The 14,865-nt window shown below is 42.4% G+C and overlaps 1 protein-coding gene across 4 annotated transcripts in view; it reads left to right on the top strand.

Moving 5' to 3' along the window:
* NCK2 (NCK adaptor protein 2) overlaps window positions 1-14,865 on the top strand; it is a 169,903-nt gene that overhangs the window by 77,310 nt on the left and 77,728 nt on the right. For all 4 annotated transcript variants that reach the window (XM_049856978.1, XM_049856975.1, XM_049856976.1 and 1 more), the window contains one exon: window positions 10,556-10,727. The gene's annotated coding sequence lies outside the window, so the exon portion shown is untranslated. The remainder of the gene's footprint in view (window positions 1-10,555; window positions 10,728-14,865) is intronic.

Raw genomic sequence — 14,865 nt, 5'->3', positions numbered from 1 at the left:
AATCCTGGAATACTAAAATCTGTATTTTATAACAAGTCAGTCATTGTGCCGTGCACACTTGGGGATGCGGCCACTTAATCCTGAGTTAATTAGAACTAAGGCCCTGACCTGAACAGCTCACTTGGGGTGTTTCTGTCTTGCAGTACACGTGTGTGTGTGTGTGTGTGTGTGTGTGTGTGAGTGGTGGGTTTAACAGATTGAGTGTTCTTCTTTCTAAATTTAATATGTGACTCTAAAACAACACCCAAGTGCCTTACTTGAAAAGCAGGGGAAAAAATAAAGGTTTCTAGGATTCTGATTTGATTGATTCTGGGGTATGGGAAAATCCTGAGATTCACATGAAACAGTAGAAGTGTTCTTTGTAGGAAAAAAATAAAGTACAGATTTTCTTTCATAGAAAAAGTGTAGAGGAAAATATTGTTTGGTATCTTAAGAGAAACCGAATCAACCAATTCCACATCTCTGACACCAACTAAATTGAAGGAATTCACTTTCAATTCAGTTGCATGTGGCAGTATTTCTTTCTCGGACCCTAGCCATTTGGAACTAGGTCAGACCTCACAAGTTAAAGGGCACAGTCCTCTAGACTGCCCAGTCTGCCCAAGGCTTCAGAAGCCAGTCACAAGCTGGGGGGTCCCCATATACCCCTCACTTCTGACCTGGGATTTGATAATTCACTAAAACAATTCACAGAGCTCAGGAAAGCACTGTATTTATGATTACAGTCTTATTATAATAAAAGTATACAGATGAAGAGACCTTACATAGGGTAAGGTCTGGGAGGGTTCTCAACGGGGAGCTTCCATATCCCCAAAGGGATGTGCTGCCCTTCCCCATGCATCCGTGTCTATCACCAACCAGGAAGCCCTGGGAAATGCAGTGTCCAGAGCCTTTTTGGGGACCTCATTTCATCAGCATGATTGAGGTGATGCTGATAACACATGGTGGGAATTTCTGGCTTTGGCATCCCCCACCCAAGAGGCACCTCATTATCCTAAACCCTCAGGTATGGTCTGGAGGCCTCATCAAGGACACTTCAGTCAGTGGAGAAATTCCACAGTTTTAAAGGTTACCTCTCAGGGGTAAAGGACAAAGACCAAATTCTTTGGGTAAAGTTAATCCTACAATACTATGCGTTTAATATTTGTACATAATTTGACTTAAGTATATAATAGCATTATGTTTCCTCAAAAGGATAGTTTTGGGGCTTAAAATGCTACCTTCATAGAATTGTGGTTGAAATCCCCATGAGACCACACCTGCCTGGAGGAGGTGGCGTTGCACCATGCTGTTCTGCATAACATTAGCCTACCCATGAGATGGTCAGTTTTTAAAACCATTTTCTTAAAGCCAAAAAACCCCAAATCATTTAATGCTTAGCTTAGTTTGTAACTTATAGCCTTAAATTTTATATACCTTTTCCCAGTGGGTAAAGTAGTGTCCTGGGAGGCAAGACAGGGGAAGGACCCAGGAAATGGAGGGTGGAGTGCTGTAGGTGTTGATCCCTTCCCATGCCCTCTACCTCCGGGAGAAGCCCACTTGAAAACAGGAGCAGTGGACACAGATAAGTAAGAGTCTTGAGTCTCCGGTATATGGTTGTTGTTTGTTACTATTGAGTTGGTTCTGACTCAGAATGAAAAGTTCCTCAGTCCTCCACCAGCTTCATGATCTTGATGTATTTGCAGCATTTCTGATACCTGAGCTCCCCTCATTTTTTTTTTTTTCATTTTCTGAAAACATTGATTAGTTGGGCTGCTTCTCAGTACCAAGTGCTGTGGTCATTACTAGGTCCCTCTCCTCAAGAAAGTTAGGCTCTCCCATCCAACTAATCTTTAACCAGTTGGCATCGAGTTGATTCTGATTCATGGTGAACCCACGTATGTTAGAGTAGAACTGTGCTGCCTAGGGTTTTCAATGGTGGATATTTTGGAAGCAGATCACCCAGCCTTTCTTCTGAGGCACTCCAGAGAACTGCCTCTGGACCGTCCGGACTGTCCTCTAGACTGCCAAGTTTGCCCCAGACTTCAAAAGCCAGCCACAGGTTTGGGGGTCCCTAGGCATCCCTCACTTCTGACCTACAGGCTCCCACTACCCCCTGGGATTCGATAATTTGCTAGAACAACTCACAGAACTCAGGAAAACGTATACAAACGAAGAGGACTTACACAGGACTCGAACCACCAACCTTGTGGTTAGTATTTGAGTGTGTTAAGCGTTTGCACCATCCAGGGACTCCCAACTAGTCTTTAGCACTAATTTACTGGAAATAGCAGGGATGGAGGAATATGTACAACATCAGCGTGATGAGATCTACAATGTATTGAAAAAAAAAAATAGAATGCAGAAATTCTGCAGGACAAATAACCTAGTTTCTTCAACAAGTTAATGACAAGGGGGAAAATTGGAGGGAAAATAAGAGTAAAAGATGGCTTAAGAGACATATGAGAAATTGTAACACGTGGGCATCATTTCGATGCCGATTCAAATAAACCTACTTTAAAAAGACGTTTATGAGGCAATTAGGAAAATTGGAACACTAACTAGATATTAGATTTATATTAAGGAATTATTTTAAGTGTGGTAATGGAGTTGTGCTTTTCTGATGGTGATACGCACTAAAGTGTATATGGAGGAGATAATTTTTTGTATGGTGTCTGTGTTCGGGTCCTAATGAGGGCTGATGTGCTGGCTGTGTGTCTATAATTTTTGATGTTGGGTGGTAAGATACATGGGGATGGGTGTATACTCTACTTTTAAACATCTCCATTAAAATGCAAAAACAACGATTATGTTACAGTGTGGTGAATGCTACTGTTGAGCTTTGCATAGAGAAGGGAAGGTAAGACTTTCTGTGTAGGAGAATCAGGAGTGTGTTCCAAGAGGTGACAGTATTGTGACTGGATTTTGAAGAATGAATAGGTGTTTGAAAATTGGAGAATCTATCCCTTCTTATGCAGATGAGGAAGGAAGCAAGGAGAAGTACTGTGGGTTTGTTTGGTGGTTTTGTTACTGGTCCTATCTTTTCATTCATTCATGAAATATTTGAGTCCCTGGATGACACTGGACTACTAATTAAGAGGTCGGTGGTTCGAAGCCACCCACAACCCACTGAGAGGCACCTCAGAAGAAAGGCCTGGGGATCTGGAAGTTCACAGCCTTGAGAACCCAGTGGAGCACAGTTGTACTCTGACATCTAGGGGGCCACCAAGACTTGGAATCAACCAGATGGCAACTGGTTTGATTTTTTGGTTTTATTGTATCTGTGTACTGTGGTAAGAATTCATGGGATTATGATCTAGTAAAATAGATGGGCATACAAAACTGTGGTGTAGTGCTACGGATTGTGTACCCCAAAAGTGTTGACTTGGCTAGACCGTGATTCCCAGTATTGTGTGGTTGTCCACCATTTTGTTGTCTGATGTGATTTTCAATGTGTTGTAAATCCTACCTCTGTGTTGTTAATGAGGCAGAATTAGAGACAGTTATGTTAATGAGACAGGACTCGGTCTACAAGGTGAGGTTGTATCTTGAATCAGCCTCTTTGGAGAGATATAAAAGAAGCAGAGATGAGGGGGACCACTGACCACCAAGAACGCATAACCAGGAGCAGAGCATGTCCTTTGGACCGGGGGTCCCTGTGCTGAGAAGCTCCTAGACCAAGAGAAGATTGATGACAAGGACTTGCCCCCAGAACTGGCAGAGAAAGTCTTCCCCTGGAGCTGGCCCTGAATTTGGACTTCTAGCCTCCTAGACTGTGAGAGAATAAATTTCTATTTGTTAAAGCCACCCTACCTGGGGTGTTTCTGTTATAGCAGCACTAGATAACTAAGACATGTAGTAAAATGCTATAAGATACTAAGGAACCTAGGAGAAAACATGTTTAACTGACCCTGGAGCCATCCCAGAAGTCTTCCCCAGGGGAAGGGGACTTTTGAGCAGCCTCTTAAAAGAGGGTAGGAGTTGACCCCACCCACAGAGCATTGAGAGAAGTGGAGGGAAAGGAGTTCTCAGAGATGAGGTGGAGAGGGAGAGGATCAGGGACAGGAAGGTAGAGATGGTGGGTGCTGGGTAGACACTGGACAGTTCAGCCGGGACGGATGATGAAGGACACCTTGCTTGCTGCTTGAACAGTTTGTCTGCCATGGTTTAGGCACCTGGAGCTTGTAAAGGATTTTAAGCAGGGGGTTGATATGAGATTTGCGTTGATGAAAACCCTCTCTGGCTACAGTGTGGGACCTGCGTCTAGGAGACAAGTCTGGAGCCATTTTAGTAGTGGACATCAGAAGAGATGAAAGGACAGGTTGGAGAGGAGGGGCAGATGTTTGAGAGAGTGGGTGCCCAGGGCTTGCTTTAGTGTTAGACTCAGGGGAGCAGCCTGGTGGAGCTGCATGTACTTCAGAGGGAGAGAGAGAAAGGGCACACTCCCTGTGTGTGCACATCCAGGCTTCTGTTAGGAGGCTGTGCAATGGACAGAAATGCAGAAAGGAGGATGGCGTTGTATAAAACACTTTTCTTCTGTGTTGCAAAAGTAAAACACTGCTATAAAAAGTCAAACGTTATAGAAATGCATACAGTGGAGTGATTCCACTACCCAAGTTTATTAGTAGTTACCACTGTCCAGTTAGTATAACAGCTGTGGCTAGCCTTACAGATCGCTTTTCAAGATTCTATTTAAAAAAAAAAAAAAAAGGCTGTGTGTGAGAGAGAGAGAGAGAGAAACAGGAGAGAGGAGAAGGGGAGAAGGACAATAGACATGTATGCTTTTCTGTGTACCACAAGCACGTTTATCTTGACCTTTCTTTCAGACTCCTCCTTCCTTTCAAACCTTCATCCCTAAGACGTAAGGTGCAAGAACTTAAACAAAATAATAAAAACAATGCTTTACACATAGGTACAGGTAGGAGAGACCTTTTGGATCACATAGTAAGCTTCATTTATCTCAGGTAAGAGTTCAGTATTTCTTCGAATTGTTTTTTTCCACCCCAAAAGGGGGGTTGTACACTTTGATTCAATAGTGTGTTTTAGTATTTAAGATTTATTTTTTTTCAGCATACTTCTTATTGGTCTTGTAACTACTTGGACAAACTCTAAATCCCATTTGTACTTAATAAATAATGCTATTGAACCTTTAAAAAACAGTGTGTGTGATTGGCTTATCTATTTATGGCACTGAGATGTATAGCAAGGCTTCTAGTCTGACTCTAGAACTGTGGTTTGCACCAATGGGGAGATCTTAGAGTAACATCTTAACAAACCTTTCGAGAGTGGAGTACCGTTGTGTTTATATAAACAGAAATCTTTATAAGCCATTAGTGTTTCTGATCAAATTCCTGTATATACATTTTTTAAGGCAGTAGCCTGTAAAACTTAAATTCATTTTAAGATTCATATTATGACTTTCCAGTCTTGTTATTTTAGCTTTAATAAAGTTCCGCACCATATCATCAATTTTTCATCATCCTAAAGCCTATTGCCATGTCCTACAGAATTGGAGTCAGTGGGGTCCTAGTTGAGTCTGCGTTGTGGACATGAACAGGTGGCACACAGTCACACAGGATGTTGGTGGTGGAGCCAGCCTGGAACCAAGTTCTCCTGTCCCACAGCCTCTTTCTTAGTCCATACGTTCCTTCTCGTTATGGATGGTGGACCCACTGTTTGTAGTTCGGTTCTTTTCCCAGTCCTGGAACACTCGAAGGCAGAAAACTTCATTATTCTACAACATAGAAATATGGGAGCTCAAAATCCAACCAGTTACTCTCTTTGCCAAACACCCACCTGAGTCTCATGTGCTGTCTCTCTGAAGTTGTTTTGAGTGTTAGAAATTAGTACTGGGGTGTTTTTCCTCCCATTTTTGCTATCACGTGGAAGGTTGGAGGTTCAAACTCACCCAGTGGTACCACAGGAAAAAAGGCCTGGCAATCTGCTTCTGTGAAGATTACAGCCCAAAAAAACCCCTATGGGGTATTTCTACTCTGTCACATGGGGTCACTATGAGTCAAAGTCAACTCCAGGCAACTAACAAAAACAACATATGCATTCCCGGGCTTGCTTCTTTGATGCAGCATTACCCTGGAGTCCCTGGGTGGTACAGACGGGGCAAACCCTTCAGCTGCTAACCGAAAGGTTGGAGGTTTGAGTCCACCTAATGGCTTTCCTCAGTCTATTTCAGGAAAATCAGCCATTGAAAACCCTATGGACCATAGTTCTACTCTGACACACGTGATTGCCATGAGTCACAGTCAACTCCAGGGCAGCTGGTTTTGGCAACTCTGTCCTTGTGTGATGCTCCAGACACATGGTAGCAGCAGAATACATTCGTCTGTGATGAGTCTCAAGGTTCTAGCCCTTTAGTGCTAATCTTTGTGAGGAAAGAGAGCATGGTTGGGTTTTACAATCAGACAAGCTTGTGTGATATCAGGTGGGGACACAACCTGGCAGTTTGGTTGCTGAGCTGAAAAGGAAGGTATATATCATGGGGTTACTGTGAAGATTCATGAGGCTGAAGTGAAAATAAAGCAAGAGAGCGTTGCCTTACTTGGCCAAAAACCAAACCAGACCCACTGCCATTCAGTCGATTTTGATGTACAGTGACCCTTCTAGGACAGATTTGAGCTGCCCCATGGTGTTTCCCAAGGAGCAGCTGGTGGATTTGAACTGCTGACCTTCTGTTTAGCAGCGATAGCTCTCAACCACTGCACTACCAGAGCTCTTCACTTGGACCAGTACGTGGTAATTTTTCTCCTTGCCCGTTAGTTAACGTCAGTCGAGGAGGAGAAGGTAGTATTACATGACCTTTCTGAAAGTGAACCTTTTGATGGTTTCAGTCATCTGGACTAATAGGCCACTCCAAAGCAGGAGGAGTAATATGTCCAGCAGTATTGAGCCCAAAAGACACACAGCCTTGGGCAGTTAGCAGAGTAGGGCAAGCACATTACCTGGTTATTAACCCTTAATGACTTGAATTGAGTAAAGCTTATTGGGTGTGGGTGGCAACACTTGACTCTTAAGGTTTGAAGGAAATGGCACAGTACTGCCCAGAAGACACTACCCTATATCATACCAAAAAATCCATTGCCATGGAGTCGATTCTGACTCCTGGTGACCACATAGGACAGAGTAGAACTGCCCCATAGGGTTTCCAAGGACAGCTGGTAGATTCAAACTGTCAGCCTTTTGGTTAGTAGCCGTAGTTCTTAACCACTGCGCCACCAGGGCTCCTATATTGCACCAGGCACTGGGAATTTAAAATGGAGGCGGTCGGCTTGCATAGGGGTGCCTTGATACCAGATTCTACCTGGAGAACGGGAAGTATTACCTGGGTTTGCAGACCGCGGTGCTGAGGAATGCAAACCCAGAGTGGGCGCTCACAGCTGGGATAAGTCTTGCCATCTAAATGCCTCCAAAAAAAAAAAAAGACTGAAAATCCCCAGGTTGTGGTTTGTGTTTTTCAAGCAGTAGCTGAGAAAAACCAATTCTCAGTGTTGCAGAGAACACAGATAATCCCTTGGATTTTACTGTGGAAAATGTCATATTATTAAGGGTTCAAATAAGAGAAAGAGATGCATTGGGTGTTGGTGTTAATTCCTTTCCACCCTTACTCTTCCTGTATTATTTCTAAAGGGAGATGCACGTTGGACTAGTGGAGAAATGTTTTAGAAGAAACATACGCCCGTTTCTTGTGTTCTCTCATATGCTCAAAGCAGGCTTTGTGGAAAACCTTTGGGTAAATTCTTTGGTAAGGGCTTTCTACATTCCAGACTTATTACCTTGTGCCTGATAGTGTTTATCTCGCAGTTTGATTTTTTTTCCCCACAAGTATATTTTTTTCTGATGTGTTTAGATCACAGGTTGTGACTATAACCTGATTTGAAATGCTTAGTCTTTAACACAAGTTTTGAATAAGCTGATAGCCCCATGTTGAGCATAAGCAGTGGGCGGATTTCAGTGAAACCCATAAAGAGAGGTCTTGGTCGTCTGTTTATTTCTGTTTTATTTAAGGTATATGCTGAGCACATTGACATTTTGCCAGTGAAATGCTTTTCTTAAGGAAAACGTGGTGACCTTCCTTTCTGTATTTCATCCCAGATGGCCACTGGCACCTTTAAATTGATTTAAAACAGCCGTCACTTTCATTGGAGCTAGCCCATTAATTCAAATTCTGGACTGTTCCATCTGGTTTCTCTTTTACTGATTGTGCTTGGAGGCGGTGTGTTGTGTGTTGCCTACTGTACAGAGTATGGAAGGACTGGGTTCCAAATCTCCTTCGTTATTCCTTTGCTTCGGGCTAGTAGGTAAGGCTCTCAGACCCCTGGCGTTTGTTTTGCTATTAGTTTGATGAGCTTCTTTTCTAAATTGTGTTTTCAGAGACTTCCAAGAAAGGAATGAGTTTCTAAGTAATACCCATGCTTGTGGCAGGTAAAGAACACTGGGTTTGAAGTTTTGAAGGTCTGAATTACCAACGGTCGAGCTTATTAAGCTTCACCTTTAACCTCTCTGAGAAGGTTAACTCATCTGTAAATTTGTGTATTAATGTCTATGCTGGAAGGTTATTAGGAGAATTTAATAATATTACTCTAGAGAGCACAAGTACCTGGAGAAGGAGGTCCATATTTGGACCAATACCACCTAGCATTTGCCTAAGGAAGTCTGACTCCAGACGAATGAAATTTTGTCTAGAATAACACCTGAAAATAGTGATACAGAAGTAGCATTTTGGGGGGCATGGCTACTGTTCTGGATTGAATTGTGGCCCCCCAAAATGTGTGTCAACTTGGCTAGGCCATGATTCCTAGTGTTGTTGTGTGATTGCCCACCATTTTGTCACTGATGTGATTTAGCTATGCATTGTAAATCTTCATGGTGTTAGAGGTAGTTATGTTTATGAGGTGTAGGACTCAGTCTACAGGGTTATGTTTTATCATGAGTCAATCTCTTTTGAAATATAAAAGAGAGAAGTGACTAGAGAGACACAGGGACCTCATTACCACCAAGAAAGAAGTGCCAGGATCAGGATGTCCTTTGGACTTGGGGTCTCTGAGCTGAGAAGCTCTTAGACCCAGGGGAAGATTGATGACAAGGCCCTCCCCTAGAGCCAACAGAGAGAGAAAGCTTTCCCCTGGAGCTGGCACCCTGAATTTGGACTTCTAGCCTCCTAGACTGTGAAAGAATAAATTTGTTAAAGGCATCCATTTGTGGCATTTCTGTTTTAGCAGCACTAGATAACTAAGTTAGCTACCCAGCACATCGCTATATGTTTAGATGGTGGCTTTCTTCAGTAGGTGGCATGTAGAGGTCAGGAACGTCAGCAGTGAGAAATCAGAATCCTTGGCCAGGACCTGAGTTCAAATGCCAGTACCTCCTCTTCGAGAGAGCCTGTCACTTTGTTGTAAATATTTAGCAGAGAGAAGAGAGCCGTCTTCTTGGTATACATTTAAAATCTTGCCCTGTCTATAATTCCCATTATATTTGGTAATCATTTTTTCTTGTTAAATCATATATCTTTTTGAAAGTATGCAGCCTTTAAGATACTGCTAGAGAAATCCATAAAGAGGAATAATTGTTTAATCAAAATTTATGAACTTGCCTTATAACATTTTTTATGATAGTCCTACTTGAATTTTTCTTTTTGACTGAAATAGGGTTCGATTTTTCTGTGGGGTATTTAACATTTTGGGTCACAATAATGCAAGTGGTGAATTAATAGATCTTCTCTGAGTGAACTGTCAAGACATTTCCCCTCTGGGTTTGAAATGTAATTAAAAATGTCAGCGGACTCAACTCTGAAGTCCACAGAGGGCTCCAGGGGCCCCTCTAAAATGTTATTCAAGGACTGAAAATATTTACCCAAGTGTCATCAACATACCGCAGCAACAAATGCTTGACAACCAGGAGGGAGACCAGGTCACCTCTGGCAGGTTTCTCTCCATCTTCACTTCCTGGTAGCTTTGAAATGTCATTCTCAGATTTCTGACCAGTGGGGGATGTTTTCGGCACAGTGCTATGTCTCTAGTTGGTGACATCCCTCAATAAATGGCCAGTGCAGTCCCAGCAATGTTATGTTTTTAGAGACTTCCAAGATAGGAATGAGTCTCTAAGTAATATCCATACTTGCTGCAACCTTCCTCCTCTGCTGGCTCCCAGACTTGCTTTCTTTCCACTCGGCACCCTCCCTTTTTTTGTGGCAGGCTTTGAAGGGTGTGGGTGGAGGGTAGTAAATAGGGAAAGGAGGGCTGGAAGGGACTCCCTCGGTTATGCCTTGATCATTGCTGGCTGCCCCCTTTCTCCCCAGCCCTTCCCTCCCCTGCTGTTCACGCAGTGTGTGTTGATTCTCCCCAACCTCTGCTTCATGGCTCACGTGGGAAATGGGCGGGGTAGAAGGGCGAGAGAATTTTTGTCGCAGAGATCTATATACCCAAAGCAACTTTTTTTTTTTGAAGTGAAGGTAGATGAAAAACACTGGTTTCAGGCAAATAAATAACCAGTTATCTTAAAGATGGCCACTTAAAATCAAACAAGCCAGCCCTTCTGACATGTGGTTCTTTCTCTTTCTTTTCAGATTTCCTATGTTCCTTTTATATAAGTTGTTTCTGAGATAGTAACTTTCTGCTGAGATTTGAGTGGAATTTGAGAATTTGGGGAAGGTCCTGTGGCTGCAGAGGTGTCATCAGCTGCAAAATTAACCTCTTTGAAGAGTTCTGCATTTTGCCACTCGACTCCGTGTGCCAAAGGTACGTGTCAGTTTTCTGCTTAAAACAGGCCAGGGAAGTTGTTGCTTTTACATCCAAAGCTTCATTTATGCAGTAGCTTTGAAGCTACTAAAGTAACAATAAACGGAGCCCTAATTTGTCGAACCACTTTAAATTTAAGCTTTCAGAGGACTTGGTTCAAAAATTAGATTATGACTTTTCCTGCTTTAGCATGCAATGGTTTTGAGCATGTAGATGGGAAACAGAATGGTGGGAACCTGCAAACTGTGAAGTGCTGTTGTGCTTCATTTTTTTCAGCTGAACAGATAGTTCTTGAATATGTACTGAGTTGGGGCTGGGCCATCTGTGTGCTGTATCAGGGTTAGGACTACAAAGATACATGAGAACTGCCATCAGCCTACTCTCGGTCTAGTACAGGTGTGATTCCAACTTTGATATTCAGAAGATAAGTCTACAGCGTAAGAGAAGCAAACAGATAAAGGATTCTTAAGAAATTTTTACCTGATGAATGAGAACTCTGCTAGCCTGTTGTTTAAAAAATGTATACTATTTGCAGTTATAATACAGCATGTGGATTCTGGGATCCAGTAGTCATATACCAAGTTTCTACGTAAATAATGTGTGCCTTCTGCGTTTGTTTGCCAGCCGCACCCTCCACCTGTGAGGTATTTTTGTAAGTGTGCTATGCTATTTTTTTTTTTTTTAAACCAACATGTTAAAAAAAAAAATTGGCATACCGGCATCTATGAAAATACCTTGAAGGGGGGAGGGCGTGGTTGGCAAACGCAGAAGGTGCACATTATACGAGTAAAAATGGTAATAACAGATGGTGGGCTAAAATATGTCTCTGTGTAGCAACAGTATTTTTTAGCCTTAATAAATACTTTGGGACCCTAGATTTAGAATGTAAGAGTTACTGTTTAGTGCCTTGGGTTCATCTGGTGCTCCATCTCAGATGGGCAATAAGAAGTTTTTCTAAGAAGGTGTTATTTCACTTCCATGAGGCCGTCTCAGATTTTCAGGATAGCACCCAATGCGTCAGCTTTCCTTAAAAAATCTTACGTTGCTTCTGTTCTTCACAAATTGTTTTAAACTCTACTTGAATCTATAATTTTGGACAGTAAAATCTTTAGGTATAATGATTTCTATACATTTACTGTTGTTTTTATTAGGTGCTATCTAGTCAGTTCCAACCGATAGCAACCCTATAGGACACAGTAGAATTTCCCCATAGGGTTTCCAAGGAGTGGCTGGTGGATTTGAGGTGCTGACCTTTTGGTTGGCAGCAGAGCTCTTAACCACTATGCTACCGGGGCTCCGCACATTTACTGCTTTACCATAAATTAGAATTTCCTTTTATTTGCTTTAAAACTACTACCAAAAACATTGTGAATGTACTGTCTTTCTTTGATCACTTTTCCAAAAATCTTTTTGGAACCTTTTCAGCCTCAGTTATGCCCCTTTTGTATGGTAACCAGGATGGCATAAATGTAATGCATAGTATTTTGTAAGGATAGGGTTAAACGTCTTAGTAAATGATCCTTTATGGTTTCTTTTGAGAAAAATGACACATTTGTACTGTTTATCTAGGGTATTATTCGTTACTATTTCCCAGTCTAGTCTGAGGTTGGAATCAAGAGCTCAGAGTTCGTATCGCTTAGCCTGATTCCACGTCCCCGCCTTTCTGCCTCCTCAAAACATTTGAGTCATGTTTACGCACATGTAAATTTATCTCCCCACCCCAGAGCTTTTTTGGCTCTTACTAGCTTTAGATACTATCATGCATGCATAAGGCATTTCCAAGTTTCTCTTTCAGAGATTTTCTAAAAATATTAAGACAAACACCACTGAGATGTTTTGTTTCTAATCCTAGGAGATGTGCATGGCATAAAAAAGCTCTTTCCAAACTTTGGTGGCTCAAAATTTTTTTTTTTTTTTTTTAATAGCCATTGGTCTGGAAGCTTTTAAGACTTAACCATTTGTAAGTGTGGTTACGTATCAGTCAGTTTGTCAGATTTTAAGTGGAATAGAAGCTAGAAATGAGCGCGGATCTTCAAATGTGATCGTTGGAATTCATTACTGATTCATGAATAATCAAAACCTGGTTACAAAAGTTTTTGATCATCAGTGACACTAACAGACAGCAAGTTATTCTTGGTCCTCTATGACGTCATCTCTTTAGGCAACCCATCTTACGTAAGCACCCGGTAAGCATATTACCCAAACTAGTGCAGGCGCCTGAGTATAAATACATGGGGAACCGTGCACAGATCATGAAAATATAAAAATACCTCTACCCACGTAACTTTTAAAGAATTACTTTTTTAAGCTCATGAGATCCACGCGAAACCCTGATTTCTGTATTATTGTGGTTTGGAAAAATCATTAGATGCATCCATTTATATAATAAATATTTGTTGTGAGTATACCAACTATATGCTAGGCTGTTTCTCTTTAGGTGACTGTTTTAGCAGCCACAAAAAATAGATAAAATATTGTTCCAGACACACTTGAGGGATGGGGCAGGACCCCAACAACCCTGGGATTCTGGTAGCTGAAATAGTTGAAGGTACTTCTAGAGTCTTAGGTACATTGAGGCAGGAAGAACTGACCCTCCAGAGAGGGGTCTGGAAAAGCGAGAAGAGGCTAGATTTAGAAAGGTTTTAAAGAATCAGGGGACCAGGTGTACAGAGGCAGAGTGAGTCCCCTTGGCAGAGGGCAGGCTCTGGGGATTGGCTGGATAATGTGTCCTGAAGACTCCAGATCATTTAAAAAGTGATGGGCTGGGACCATGCATATGGTCTTTGGTCTTTTAAGTGCCAGCAGGAATAGTGATAGGTCGGTCAGCTTTATCTTAGGGCCTGTTTTGTACAGGAATCAAAGGCCCTGATAGCCTGACAGGATGCTAAGTAGGGATATCTGCTGCAGATGCCTTCCCCAGTCCTCGGGCTTTTCAGGTTTGCACTGTACCAGCTACATCTACACCTGGGGCTGGGCTGAGCAGAGCCTTCTGAGCAGGGTGGTTGTCTGAGCTGCATCTCTGAGAGGCATCAATTTGGTGTCTGAGCCTGTGCCTCCCAGGCAGTACCCTTCCCAGACTGGTGTTCTCTTCTCCCCCTGGGGCCCTCCTTTGTTGACGTTAAAGAGCAGTCTTCAGAGCCTCCTGGCTCCCATCCTGCCTACTCTGGGGAGGGGAGCCTGTGGGAAAGCATGGTGGCACACCCCTTCCTCTCACAGCCCAGCCACAAGAATTGTGTGTTGTTTTCACAGATGCCCTGGTGGTGCAATGGTGAAGCATTCAACTGCTATCCAAAAGGTCAGCGGTTTGAACCCACCAGTGGCTCATCGGGAGAAAAGACCTGGCAATCTGCCCCCATAAAGACAACAGCCTAGGAAACCCGATGGGGCATTTCTACTCTGTCATGTAGGCTTGCTGTCAGTCGGAATCAACTAGATGACACAACAGCAGCAGTCTACCCTTAATTCTTGCCATAGACAATCAAGACTTGACTAATTCACTGTTATTGCAGGTGGCTAGTATTTACTGGGGGTGGAAGACATGAAGGAATTAGTGTGCTATGTGAAAGATTTTTTACCTTTCGAAAAGCTATTAAAGGCCCTTTCAGGAGAGAAGCGTCCTAACTGGTAGAAGGATGTTGGTGTTATGGTAGAAGAAAGACTGTGGCTTAGATGACAAACCTCATGGACCTGGTAACATAAATACAGTCTATGTTTTTACAGACTGTAAGAGTCATTTTCTATTCTAGAATCAGCAATGGCTTTGTTTCATTGAGCACTGAGGAAAAATGAAAGGTATTTCTGTCACTCTTACGTTCTTCAACATGCTAAACAATAATATTTCTTTTGGAAAGGAAGTTTTTACTACTTCATATTAGCCACAATTTATATTATACAGCTTTCCCAGAGTTTATATACTTAGAAAAATTGCCTTAAATATTGCTCCCCACTGTTACCACACCTGAGCTTTTTGGGCTGCACTCCGTAGGGTTTTCTTTGGGAACTAGATTACCAGGCCTTTCTTTCAAGGTCCCTCTGGATGCATTCAAACCACCAGCCTTTCAGTTAGTAGCCAAGCGCCGAACTGTTTGCACCACCCAGGGGGCTCCTTAGAGTGGCTAGGATCTGATAATTGGTTAAA

Source organism: Elephas maximus, chromosome 17, assembly GCF_024166365.1.
Source record: "Elephas maximus indicus isolate mEleMax1 chromosome 17, mEleMax1 primary haplotype, whole genome shotgun sequence".
NCBI lineage: Eukaryota > Metazoa > Chordata > Mammalia > Proboscidea > Elephantidae > Elephas > Elephas maximus.
Note: the sequence above shows the minus strand (reverse complement) of the source record. Positions and strands in the feature narration are given on the sequence as shown.